General features: G+C 34.0%; 1 protein-coding gene across 2 annotated transcripts in view; it reads left to right on the top strand.

The window, feature by feature from the left end:
* Positions 1 to 14,239, top strand: part of SEC11A (SEC11 homolog A, signal peptidase complex subunit) — a 95,100-nt gene that overhangs the window by 42,018 nt on the left and 38,843 nt on the right. The gene's annotated exons all lie outside the window — the stretch shown is intronic.

The raw sequence follows: 14,239 nt of genomic DNA, 5'->3' as shown, positions 1-14,239 counted from the left end.
TTGATTGGTTTATTTATCTTTTTATTGTTAAAAGATTTATTTATAAATTTTGAATTTTAAAACCTTTACAGGATATGTGGTTTCCAGATATTTTCTCCATACTATAGGTTGTCTCTTTACTCTGACAGTGAAATCCTTTGATGTACAAAAGTTTTTAGTTTTATGAAGTCCCATTTATCTATTTTTTCTTTTATTGCTTGTGCTTTTGGTATAGTCTAAGAAACTATTGCCTACACAAAGTCCTTAAGATGATACCTGCATTTTATTCTAGAAGTTTTATAGTCCTGATTCTTATAATTAGGTCTCTGATCCATTTTGAGTTAATTTTTGTATGTAGTGTGAGATAGGGGTACCACTTCATTCTTTTTACAAATGGATATCCAGTTTTCCCAGAATCATTTGTTGAAGAGACTGTTCTTTCCCAACTGAGTGGACTTGGCAACCTTGTCAAAAATCAGTTGGTCATAGATGGGAGGGTCTGTTTATTTCTGAACTTTCTGGTTGATTCCATTGATCTACATATTTGTTCTCTGCCAATGCCATGCTTTATTGATCACAGTAGCTTCGTAATAAGTTTTGAAATCTGGGCGTGTTAGTCCTCTAACTTCATTCTTCTTTTTCAAGATGGTTTTGGCTGCTTGGGACCTGTTGTAGTTTGCTAGCTGCCAGAATGCAATATACCAGAAACGGAATGGCTTTTAAAAAGGGAAATTTAATGAGTTTGTAGTTTACAGTTCTAAGGCTGAGAAAATGTCCCAGTTAAAACAAGTCTATAGAAATGTCCAATCTAAGGCATCTAGGTAAAGATACCTTGGTTCAAGATGGCTGGTGAAGTTCAGGGTTTCTCTCGGCTGGAAGCCACATGCGAGCACGATGTCATCTACTAGCTTTCTCTCTTGGCTTCCTGTTTCATGAAGCTCCTCGGGAGGCGTTTTCCTTCTTAATCTCCAAAGTGCTGATTGATGGCTCTCTGCTTTGTGGTGCTGCAGCATTCTCTGCTCTCTCTGAATCCCTTCATTCTCCAAAATGTTTCCTCTTTTATAGGACTTTTGATTAAATCACATCTCCAGGGAGATGATCTGATTATAGTTTTGAACATACTGTATTGAATAGGAATTTTTCTGCCTTTATGAAATGGGATTTTGATTAAAACATGGCTTTTCTAGGGTATATACATTCTTTCAAACCAGCACAGGGCCCCTAACCCTCCAATATATTTGGTGATTGGCTTTTCCATTTCTGCAAAGAAGTCTGTTGGAATTTTAATTGTGGTTGCATTGAATCTATAAATTTCTTTGGGTAGAATTTTTAATTTACCCATCCATTAGAATGGCATGTCCTTCCATTTATTTAGGTCTTTGATTTCTTTTGGCAGTGTTTTGTAGTTTTCTGTGTGTAAGTCCTTTATATCCTTGGTTAAACTTGTTCCTAGGTAGTGATTCTTTTTTTCTTTTAATTGAGAAATATCCGCATACATGGAGTCCAACCATATTCTACAATCAGTGGCTCACAGTATCATCACATAATTGTATATTCTTAACTGTGATCATTTTTAGAACATTTACATCACTCCAGAGAAAGAAATAAAAATAAAAAAAAGAACTCATACATCCCATACCCCTTACCTATCCCTCTCATTGACCCACAGAATTTCAGTCTACCCAGTTTTTACCCTTTATCTCCCCCATTATTTATTTTTCCTTAATTAATTAATTAATTTATTTATTTATTTACTCATCTATTTATGACCTGGATAAAAGGGGCAATTATGATTCTTTTAATTGAAATTTTAAATGAATTATTTTTCTTAATTTCTTCTTCAGGTTGTTCATTATTAGTGTTTAGAAACACTAATTTTTACCTTTTGATATTGTGCCTCACTACTTTCTGAATTTGTTTATTAGTGCTAATAGCTTTGTTGTAGATTTTTTTGGACTTTCTATATTTAGGATCATATCATCTGCATATCATGAGAGTTTTATTTCTTCCCTTCCTTTTATTTATTTTCCTTGACTCATTGCTCTGGCTAGAACTTCCATTACAGTGTTGAATAACACTGATGACAGTGGGCATCCTTGTCTCATTGCTGATATTAGAGAGGGAGAGTTTTCAGTCTCTCACAATTGAGTATTATGTTCATAGTAGGACTTTCATAATGCTCTTTATCACATTGAGGAAGTTTCCTTTTATTCCTAGTTTTCAAAGTGTTTTTTATCAAGAATGCGTGTTGGATTTTGTCAAATGCGTTTTCTGTGTCAATTGAAATGATCATATTTTTTTCCCTTTCTATTAATGTGGTGTATTATATTAACTGATTTCCTTATGTTGTATATGTTGAATACCTAGGATAGATCCTTTTTGGTGATGTGTAATTCTTTTAATGTGCTGTTGGAATCAGTTGATTAGTACTTTGTTGAGAATTTTTGCACGTATATTCATAAGGAATATTGGTCTGTAATTGTCTTGTGATATCTTTATCAGACCTAGTTATTAGGGTAATATTGGCCTCATACAATGAGTTAGGTAGTGTTCCTTCCTCTCTAACTTTTTGGGAAAATTTGAGCAGGATTCATGTTGTATAGTTAGTTGCCTTTTAGAGAGTTATAAAAATAAGGGCAAAAAGTATTTTATGTTTGTCTACATTTGCCTCTCCAGTGCTCTTCATTTCGAAAACTTTTAGCAGGATTGGTGTTACATAGTTAGTTCCTTTAAAGTATTATAAAGTAAGGAGTAAAAAGATATTTTTTATTTACCTACATATACCACCTGCAGTGCTCTTCATTCTTTGTGTAGATCCAGATTTTGCTATCATTTTCTTTTTACCAAAGACTTACATTTTTTGTAGTATAGGTCTGTACATGATGAATTCTTTGAGCTTTTGTGTTCTTAAAGCTTTACTTTGCCTTCATTTTCACTTATAAAAATTTTCACTGGTGTAGGATCCTGGGTTGACGGTTTTTTCTACATTGTCTTCTGGCTTATTTTCAGAGAGAGGTGGGCTGACATTCTTATCTTTTTTCCTTTGCATATGTGTCTTTTTCTCTGGCTGCTTTTATAGTTTTCTCATTGTCGTTGGTTTAAGCAGTTGGAAGGTTATGTTATCCTTTAACATAGTTGTTTTTTTCTTCGTGTTTCTTCTGCTTGTTGTCCTTCCTGGATTTATGGGTTTATGGTTTTAATCAAATTTATAAAAATTTTGGCCATTAATTCTTTAAATATCATTCTCCTCCTTCCATGGAAACCTGTTAAATGGATATAGGTTGCTTGATATTTTTTTAAACTTTCTTTATTGTATGATATACAAAGCAAAGAAAAAAGCAATAGTTTTCAAAAGTACTCTTCAACAAGTAGTTACAGGACAGCTCCCAGAGTTTGTCCCAGAGTTTGTCCCATGACAAACTCTAAGATTTTTCCTTCTAGCTGCTCCAGAATATAGGACCCTAGAAGGAATAAGCATTTTTTTATCATCACAATCAACTTTTTTTTTCTCTTTTGTGAAAAATAGCATATACCAAAAAAAATAATAAATTGCAAAGCACAGCACAACAATTAGTTGTAGAACAGGTTTCAGAGTTTGGTATGGGTTACAGTTCCACAATTTTAGGTTTTTACTTCTAGCTGCTCTCAGATACTGGAGACTAAAAGAAATATTAATTTAATGATTAAGGAATCATATTCATTTGTTAAACCCTACCTTCTCTGTATAACTCCACCTTTGAATTTTCTATCCCATTCTTTAGGGTTATTTGGGCTATAGCCTTTCTAACTTTTTCATGTTGGAAGGAGCTGTCAATAATATGGGTGGGGAGATGGAACTAGCTGATGTTCTGGAGAGGATGGACCATCAATTGATGTTGTTCTTTGTCTCACTGATGTGTGTTCCCTTTTTTTTTTCCCAAGTCTTTTTTTAAATTTATTTTTAATTAGAGATAGAGTGGGTTTACAAAAAAAAAATCATGCGTGAAATACAAGGTTCCTACATACCACCCTATAATTAATACCTTGCATCCATGTGGTACATTTGTTATAACTGACGAAAGCACGTTTTTATAACTGTACTACTAACGATAGTCCATGGTTTAATTTAGGATTCATTGTTTGTTTTGTGAAGTTCCATGGATTAAAAAAAGAAAATTCTAGTGACTTATACAACCTAAAATTTCCCCCTTTTAACCACACTCACATATATAATTTAGTGCTGTTAATTATTTTTGTAGTGTTATTTTTTTCCAGCTGGCATAGCTTCTTTTACTGTCTTCAAGTTCATTAACCTTTTTTTTTCTGTGATGTCTAATCTGCTATTAATCCGTCCTGTGTAGTTTTCATTTCATACATTGTAGTGTTCAGCTCTAGGAATTTAATTTAGCTCTTTGATACTTTGTTTTCCATTTCTCTACTTAACATGCTCAGTCTTCTACTTTTCCTGTCACTGCTGTCATTTTTGGGTCTGTTTGTCCTTATTGATTTTTCTCTTCATTATGGGTCATTTTTTGGCCTCTTTGTATGTCTGATAACTTTTTATTGTATGCTACGCATTGTGAATTTCATCTTGTTGGTTACTTGATTTTTGTGTACTTGTAAATATTCTTGAGCTTTATTCTGGGATATGATTAATTTGCTTGGAAACAGTTTGATCCTTTCAAGACTTTTTAAAAACTTTGTTAGTCAGGTCTGGAGCACTAGGGCTAATTTTGAACCACAAGTGAACAGTACCTTTCTGAGTATTCTATCCAAAGCTTCATATATTATGAGGAGTCTCATGCTGGTTGATGGAAATATGAATTATTCCTGCTGTATGTGAGCTTTGGGGATTGCTACATCTGTTTCTTTAAAATAGTTCTTTTTCCACCCTTAATTCCCTCTTGTGCTTACATTGATCTTTGCTCAGCTGGAGACCCTGAGCAGGTATGTGTGCAGCTCTTTCCTCTCTGGTACTCTGCCCTGTGCTCTCTAGCTGTGTTTGCCTCCCCAAACGCCCAGTTCTTTATTCTCAAGCCAAGGAGACTGCCAGTCTTCTGCCTGCCTAGCTCCTCTTCGCCCTGTGGTGTGGAAGTTCTTTAGTCTGTAAGGTAGGGCCTTCATAGGGCGCGCCTTGTTTGTTTCCTCTTTTTAAGTAATCACAGTCCTTTATGACTGATGTCCAATGTCTGAAAAACCTGGTTTCATTTATCTCATCTGGTATTTCAGTTATTTAAGGCAACAACATAAATTTGGTCCCGAATACTCCAGCTTGGTTGTAACGGCATTTAAAAAAATTTCATCTATGTTATTTGTATGTGCCAGTTCATTCCTTTCTATTTTTCAGTAGTATTTCATTATGTGGAATTTTGTAATATATTTAATCGTTTAGGATCCTCGTTGGGATCATCATTGATCGTACTGGGTTATAATAACAGCGTCTGTTCTAAACAGGCTTCCGTTTTTTCAAACTCATTAGTTTTACTTCCAACTGCTATCTGTGTATCTGTTTCTAATACTTTAACCTTTATTGCTCCTTCTTCTGTGAATTAGAAAGCTGGGGGGTTGTGGATTAATGAGTTTAGTTTGAGGTATACAGTTCTTTTTTTGGGATTAAAATAAAGGAATTTAAGATTTAGGTCAATTGCTGTGTTTTTTAACTCTAAAATATGTTTTTGCTTCCTGGTCAGTACTATCTTTGCTTGAGATTGCTGAAATCTGACTTTTATGAAAATTTCACATTTTGGACCTTCATTTGTCTCTTACAAGAATAGGAAACATAATGGTATGTTTGATAGCTGTAACAGATAAATGCATAGTACAGCGTTTCCAGATTATAGCCTATTAAATTATAGTATTTTAAATTATCACCAACTTTTATTTTGCTGCTATTTCTGTCCTAATTTTTTCTTAATTTTTGTTATATATTACCTAGAATATGTTATGAATTATGTGGGTTAGTCTTATCACTGCTCTTTTGGGAGACTTCCACAAGTTTTTTCCTAAAAATGAAAAAGAAAAAATAGCACACACAAATCCTTGTAGCATATTTTAGAAATATTATATAGGGCTTCAATTGGTTATAATAAAGAATATTATTTTATAGTTTCACCTTGGGCTTTGAGGAATATATTGTTCTGTTCATGTCTTAGAAAAAAAACAATAGGAGTACTCTGTTTCATGGTTTTTATTCTACGTATTTCACAATGTCTTATTAACAGTTGACCCAACTGGCCCAACATGGCCAGGTGGTATAAGATTTAGTAGCTGTCATCTTGTTTCTGCTAATACCAGAATGAACAATACTTTTTTCAGATAATGTACATTCATAAGCATTTAGAAGTGATGGTAAAGAAAGCAGGGGCTGAGGGAGGCAATATGTTTGACTTTTGAGGAAAGATTATTGGTAGGAAAAGGAGAAAAGAAAGAAGAGTCTGATATTTCTCAAATTTTTCTTCATATAGCTTGTTTTAGTAAATAGTGTGCTTCTGTCAAGCTTTGGGCCTTCACGTGAAAAATGTTGGCTGGAGTCAGCCTGCCATGGTCAGTACATTGCTGATTATTATTAGATAGGTCTTTTAAAAAATTATTTATTAGAGAATTTATGGGTTTCCAGAACAATCATGCATACAGGATTCCCATACCCTCTCCCCGCCAACACCTTGTGTTGGTATTGGTAGGGTATTTAATTCATGATAGCACATTTTTATAATTGTACTATTAATTACAGTCTGTGGTTTAACTTAGGGCTCCCTGTCAGTGTAGGGTAGTTCCATGGATTTTTTTAAAATTAATTTATTTTTTATTTATGATACATAACCACATACAAACACAAACATTCTTATCATATGATCATTCCGTTCTTGTTATATAATAATAACTCACACTATCACCACATAGTTGTCTATTCATCATCATAATCATTTCTTAGAATATCTGCATCAATTCAGAAAAAGCAATAAAAAGAAAAAGAGAAAATTCATACATACCATATCCCTTATCCCTCCCCTTCACCAATCACCAGCATTTCAATCTATGAAATTTATTTTAACATTTGTTCCCCCTATTATTTATTTATTTTAAATCCATGTTTTACTTGTCCATCGATAAGGTAGACGAAAGGAGCATGACACAAGGCTCTCACAACCACACAGCCACACCACGACAACCATACCATCATACAGTTATCTTCAAGAAACATGGCCACTGGAGCACAGCTCCACGTTTTCAGGCAGTTCCCTCCAGCCTCTCCATTGCACCTAGTTCCATGGATTTTTAGAAAATATTATTCTGTTACCATATATACAATCTAACATTTCCCCATTTATTATTAATATATCTTGGCAGTATGCTTATATAATGTTTCTGTAGAAATAAGAATTAATTTAAAAAGGTAGAAAGTATGGATAAGCAAAATGATATAAAGAAAAATGGTGCTTTTGTACTCCCAGTTATAATCACTGACATATTTAGTTTATTTTCTTCTGGTTTTTCTTACAGATATTTAAAAATTTTTTTTAAAGACAAATCGAAAAAATGCTACAATGAAAATCTGTAAGCTACCACTTAATTTCAACAGTTGTTAATATTTTGTCATGTTTGTTCTGTGTATGTTTATGTGCATACATATCTGTATAAATAATTTTTTACTGACTTGTTTGAAGATGAGCTGAAATTCACCTACTTACTTTCCTGTGCATGTCCTACAGATTAGGACAGTGTCCAACATAACCACAGCATTATCACATCTAAGAAAGTTGCACCAATTCCCTAGTATTATGTTATATTCAAATCATAGTTGAGTTTTCTCAGTGGCCTGAAAACGTCTTTTCTGGCTCAAAAAGACAAGAAAGCAACTATGTTGTTTTTGTTGTTGTTTATTTGCTTTTTTGTCTTATTGAACTAGGATCCAGTCAAGGGGTATGCATTATTACATTGGATTATGTTGCTTTAGTCATTTTATTTTTTTCTAATTGTGCTGTAATATACATAACATAAAAGTCATTTTAATCATGCCAAGTGAAGAATTCTTTGACATTAAGTACATTGGTAGTATTATGTAGCTTTCACTACTGTTTCCAGACTGTTTTCATAATCCCAAAGCAAAACTCATAATCATTTAGCTATAATTCTCCATTATCCCCTCCTCCACCCATTGTAACCGCTATTCTGCTTTCTTTCTCTATGAATTTGCTAATTCTCAGTATTTCATATGAGTGATATTGTACAATATCTGTCCTTTTATATCAGGTTTATTTTATTCAACATGATGTCTTCTGGGTTTATCCACATTGTAGCACATACTAGCACTTCATTTATTTTTACTTCTGAATAACCTGTTATATGGCTATTCCACATTTTATTTATCCATTCATCTATTGATAGACGCTTGGGTTGCTTCTACTTTTGGCTATTGTAAATGCTGCAGCTGTGAGATTCAATGTACAAATATCTGTCCAAGTCCCTTTAAGTTCTTTTGGGTATGCCTTGGAGTCGAATTGTGAGGTCGTATGGTATTTCCATGGTTAACTTTTTGAGGAATCGCCAAAATGTTTTTCACAGTGGCTGCACTGTTTAACATTCCCACCCCACAGTGTGAGGGTTCCTGTTTTTCCACATCCTTGTCAACACTTATTATTTTCAGTTTTTAATAGTAACCATTCTAGTAGGTATAGAGGTGGTATTCATTGTACTTTAATTAGCACTTAAATGGTTAATGATGTTGAGCATCTTTTCATCTACTTATTGATCATCTGAATATCTTCTTTGGAGAAATGTCTATTCAGGTCTTTGACCTGTTTTTAAAATTGGGTTGTTTCTCTTTTTGTTTTTAGGTGAAGGACTCTAAAACCCTGATCATATGTATGGTTTCCAGACATTGTCTCCCATTCTGTAGGTTGTCTTTTCAGTTTAGTGATAATGTATTTTGGTGCTCAAAAGGTTTTAATTTTGATCAAACCCATTTTACCTGTCTTTTCTTTTGTTACTTTGCTTTTGATGTAAAATCTAAAAATCCATTGCTTACTCCAAGGTCCTGAAAATATTTCCCTACATTTTCTTATTTGAGTTTTACAGAATTAGCTCTTTTATTTAGGTCACATAACCATTCTGAAATAATTTTTGTATATGATGATGTAGTGGTCCCCATTCATTCTTTGCATGTGAATTTCCAGTTGTCCAGTACCATTCTTTCCCTATTGAACGGGCTTGACACCCTTATTGAAATTGAACCGGCCTTTGATGTGTACATTTGTGTCTGGATTTTCACTTCTGTTCTATTGATCTGTATGACTATCCTTATGTTAGTACCATACTAACTAATTGCCATAGCTTCATAATAAGTTTTGAAATAGAAACTGTGATTCCTCCAACTTTGTTCTTTTTCAAGATTGTTTAGGCTATTTGGGGCCCCTTGCTATTCCATATGAATTTGAGGATCAGCTTTACCATTTCTGCAAAACGATTTTGATAGGGATTACAGTGAATTGTAGATCACTTTAGGCAGACTTAACATTAAGTCTTCCAGTTCATGAACAAAATGATGTCTTCCATTTATTTAGGTATTTAATTTAATCCAGCAGTGTTTTATAGTTTCTGTGTATGAAGTTTTCGTCTCCTTGGTTAAATTTATTCCTAGGTGTCTTATTCTTTTAGATGCTGCTGTAAGCAGAATAATTTTCATTATTCCTTTACCTGATCGCTCTGGCTCAGATTTCCAGCACATTGTTGAATAATAGTCATGACAATGGGCATCCTTGTCTTTTTCCTTATCTTGAGGGAAAGCTTTCAGTCTTCCACGATTGAGTATGATCTTTGCTCTGAGTTTTTCATAAATGCCTTCTATCATGTTGAGAAAGTTCCCTTTTATTCCTAGTTTTCTGGGTGATTTTGTCATGAAAGGATGTTGGGTTTTGTCAGATGCCTTTTCTTTGTCATTTGAATTGATGATGTGGTTTTCTCCTTCAGCCTATTAATATGGTATATTAATTAATTTTATTTGGTTGAATCACCCTGAGTTCCTCAAATTAATCCAACTTGGTCATGGTGTGTAGTCTTTTTGATTTACTGTTGAATTAAGTTCTAAAATATTTTTGCATTTATATTCATGAAGCATATTGGCCTATAAATTTATTTTTTTGTGCCCTCTCTTTTTTGTGTGAGGTGCGGGTGGGGTGGTAGGGAGCAGGTTGTATAGGCTGGGAATCAAACCCTGGTCTCCTGCAAGGAGAGCATTCTACCACGGAACCACCTGTGCAGTCTTCTTGTGCTCTCTTTATCTGCTTTGGTATCAGAATAAAACTGGCCTCATAGTAGAATGAAATTAGGAAGTAATCCCTCCTCTGCTACTTCATGGAAGAGTTTGAGAAAGATTGGTATGAAATCTTCCTTAAATATTTGATAGAATTTAGTGAAAACATCTGGTCCTAGACTTTTCTTTATTGGCAGCCTTTTAATTACTGATTCAATCTCTTTACTTGTTATAAATCTGTTGAACTTTTCTCTTCTTGCATCCTATTAGGTAATTTTTATGTTTCTAGGAATTTGACTGCTTCATCAAGGTTTCTTAATTTGTTTGTTGGTGATTATTCTTGATAGCCTCTTATGGTCCCTTTTATTTCTGTGAGATTGGTAGTTTTGTCCCCATTTTCATTCTTGATTTTAGTTACTTGTGTCCTCTCTTTTTCTTTGTCAATCTGACTAAAGTTTTGTTGATTTTATTGATATTTTAAAAAACTAAATTTGGATTTGTTGATTCTCTTCATTATTTTTCCATTCTCTGTTTCATTTGTCTCAGCTCTAATCTTTACCATTTCCTTCCTTCTACTGATTGAGGTTTGGTGTTTTCTTCTTATTGTAGTTTCCTTAGGTGTGAGTTAGGTTTTTTATTTTTGATCTTCCTTCTTTCTTAAATAGAGCATTCAGAGTTATAAACTTTCTTCTGAGCACTGACTTCACTGAATCCTATTAAGTTTTTGGTATGTTGTGTTTTCATTCTATTCCTTTTTAAGATACTTCCTAATTTCCCATGTGTTTTCGTTGATCCATTGATTCTTTAATAGTATGTTGTTTATTTTCCTCGTTTGTAAATTTTCTAATTTTCCTTGTACGTGATGTCTAGCTTCATTCCATTGTGGCCCAAAAAGATACTTTATATGATTTCAATATTTTAAAATTTACTGAGATTTGATTTGTGGCCTAAATGTGATCTATGCTGGAAAATGTCTATATTTACTTGAGAAGAACGTGTATTCTGTTGTTGGGTGAAGTATTCCATACATGTCTGTTAGGGTTAATACTGTGGGTCAAGTCTTCTGATTCCTTTTTTTTTTTTTTTTTTGGAGTGGATAGATAAGAACTTTATTAAGTATATATGCAGAGAAAGGAGCATGTGGGCACTTTTGCAAGTATAAAAAGGAGAGTGAGAGGCTCTGAATCCTTATTGACCTTCTGTTTATCACTTACTGAAAGTGGCATATTCAAGTCTCCAACTATTATTGTAGAACCATCTATTTCTCCCTTCAGTGCTGTCAATTTTTGCTTCATATATTTTGGGGGCTCTGCTGTGAGGTACATAAATGTTTATAATCATAATGTCTTCTTGCTGTATGGAAACTTTTATCAATATATGATATTTTTGTCTTGTAATCTGTTTTGACTTAAAGTCTGTATGTCTAACAATAATGTAGTCACTTAGGCTCTCTTTTGACTATTGTTGAGTTGACTATCTTTTTCCACCCTTTTACTTTCAACCTCCTTGTTTTTGTACCTGAGTCTCTTATATAGAGCATATAGGTGGATCATGCTTTTTCATCCAATCTTCCGTCTCTGCCTTTTTGTTTGTTTGTATGCTGTGTGGCAGGGGTCACATTTCATGCTTTTTCCATGTGAATCACTTTATCGCAGCACCATTTTGCTGAATTTTCTGTTTGGCTTTTCATTTGTTTGCTTGCTTATTTGTTTGTTTGGGAAGTACATGGGCCAGGAATCAAACCCAGGTCTCCCGCATGGCAGGTGAGAATTCCACAACTGAACTACCCTTGCACGCCCCACCCCAATCTCTGCCTTTTAATGGAGAGTTTAATCCATTGACATGTAAGGTCACAACTGAGAAGGAAGGATTTACTTCTGCCCATTAGCTGTTTGGTTTTTTTCTGTGTTCTGTTCCTCAGTTACACCATTGGTCCTTTTTTTGTTGTTGTTAATTTGGTTGCTTTTTGTACTGTACCATTTTCATTTTTTTCTCTTTTCCTCTTTTTTTTCGGTGTTTTTTTTTCTTGGTGGTTACTTTTGTAGTTGCAATTAACATTTTTAATTAATAACAACCTTATTTGATATAGTTTCAGTATTACAGTCCCTCTACTCTTATGTAACTCCATCCCTCCTCCTTTATATTAATATACAGTGTACAATCAGTGGTTCATAGTATCATCATATAGTTGTGCATTCATCACCACAATCAATTTTTGAACAATTCCATTACTCCAAAAAAATTAAAATTAGAATAAAAATTAAAAAGAACACCCAAAATATCCCACATCCCTTATCCCCCCTATTATTTATTTATTTGTTTATTGTCCATATTTTTTATTCCTCTATCCATACATTGGTTATTGGGAGTGTCAGCGAGGTTTTCTCAGTCACATGGTCACACTGTAAAAGCTATATACTTACATAGTCATCTTCTAGAATCAAGGCTGCTGGAATATAGTTCAGCAGTTTTAGGTGTTTCCTTCTAGCTATTCTAATCCACTAAAAACTAAAAAGGGATATTTATATAATGCATAAGAGTAACCTCCAGAAGGCCCTCTTGATTCTATTTTGATATCTCTCAGCCACTAAAACTTTATTTTGTTTCATTTCCCTTCTTTTGGTTTAGAAGTTTTTCTCAATCCCATGATGCCGGGGCCAGGCTCATTCTCAGGAGTCATATCCCACCTGTGGGATGGGTGGGCAATGGGTTTACCTACTGAATAGAGAGAGAAGATACAATCTGAGCAACAAAAGAGTTTCTCTGGGGGTGACTCTTAGGCATCATTATAAGTAGGCTTAGCTTCTTCTCTGCAGGCATAAGCTTCATTAGGGCAAGCTCGGCCTATTAAATTGGTGGTCCCCAATGCTTGTGAGAATATCTGAAATTCCCTTATGGGGAAGTTAACATTTCCACATTTTTCCTCAGTCCTGCAAGGGGACTTTGCAAATAATTTTTTATTTTTTGCCAAAATTGCTCTAGGATATATAGGGACATCACACTAACCTTTATAAACCAACAAGATCTCAATCCATATTCAGATATCCATGTAAGTATGGTGTTTGAGTAAACTGATCATACAAGTTAATAGCCTGCTACAGAAAATATAACTTTTGTACCAAATAAACATCTTTTCCTTTGGTCTCACACAGAAGTTGAAAGACTAGTTTTGTTTGAGTTATCTTAGTCCCAACCATATTTCCTTCATTCATACCTCTAATTGAAGTCTGATCTCTTTTTCAGCTTTTTAAAGTTTCTTTATGGGGTAATGTTGACTTTGAGAGCTGCAAATCTCTAACTCTGAGTCTCAGGTGTCACACGATAGCTGAAGTTCCAGGGACCCACTAGGTTATATACAAAGAGCTAAGCATCTCAGAATTTAGAAATAACACTTAAAACTCAGAAATAGATATGACTGCTATAAGAACTTACAATCTAGGAACCTTTACAGTAGACCTTCCCCTGGTAACCTATGCTCTTGGGTTTAGTTCTCAGAGTTTGCGCTTTATAGTTAGTCCATATTAGTGAGGTGTTACATTTCTCTTTTCGTTTCTAGCTTTTTTCACTCAACATACTGTCCTCAAGGTCCATTCACCTAGTTGGATGCCTCACAACTTCAGTCCTTCTTGCAGCCACTTAATATTCTATTGTATGTATAGATCACAGTTCATTCTTCCATTCTTCAGTTGATGTAACCTTAGGCTACCTCCATCCATTGCAAACTGTGAATGCTGCTGCCATAAACACCAGTGTTCAGATGTACATTCATGTCCCTACTTTCAGTTCTTCCAAGTATATGTCTAATAACAGGGTTGCTGAATTAGATATCTCCTTCATTCTTTTTTTAAATTTTTTAATTAATTTTAAATTTAAAAAAAATGACAAAGACACACAAACGTTCTTAATATATAATCATTTCGTTCTACATATATAATCAGTAATTCACACTATCATCACATAGTTGCATATTCGTCATCATGATCATTTCTTAGAACATTTGCATCAATTCAAAAAGAAATAAAAGATAACAAG

Source organism: Tamandua tetradactyla, chromosome 12, assembly GCF_023851605.1.
Source record: "Tamandua tetradactyla isolate mTamTet1 chromosome 12, mTamTet1.pri, whole genome shotgun sequence".
Taxonomy (NCBI): Eukaryota; Metazoa; Chordata; class Mammalia; order Pilosa; family Myrmecophagidae; genus Tamandua; species Tamandua tetradactyla.
The sequence above is the reverse complement of the archived record's forward strand: the minus strand, read 5'-3'. Positions and strand labels throughout refer to the sequence as shown.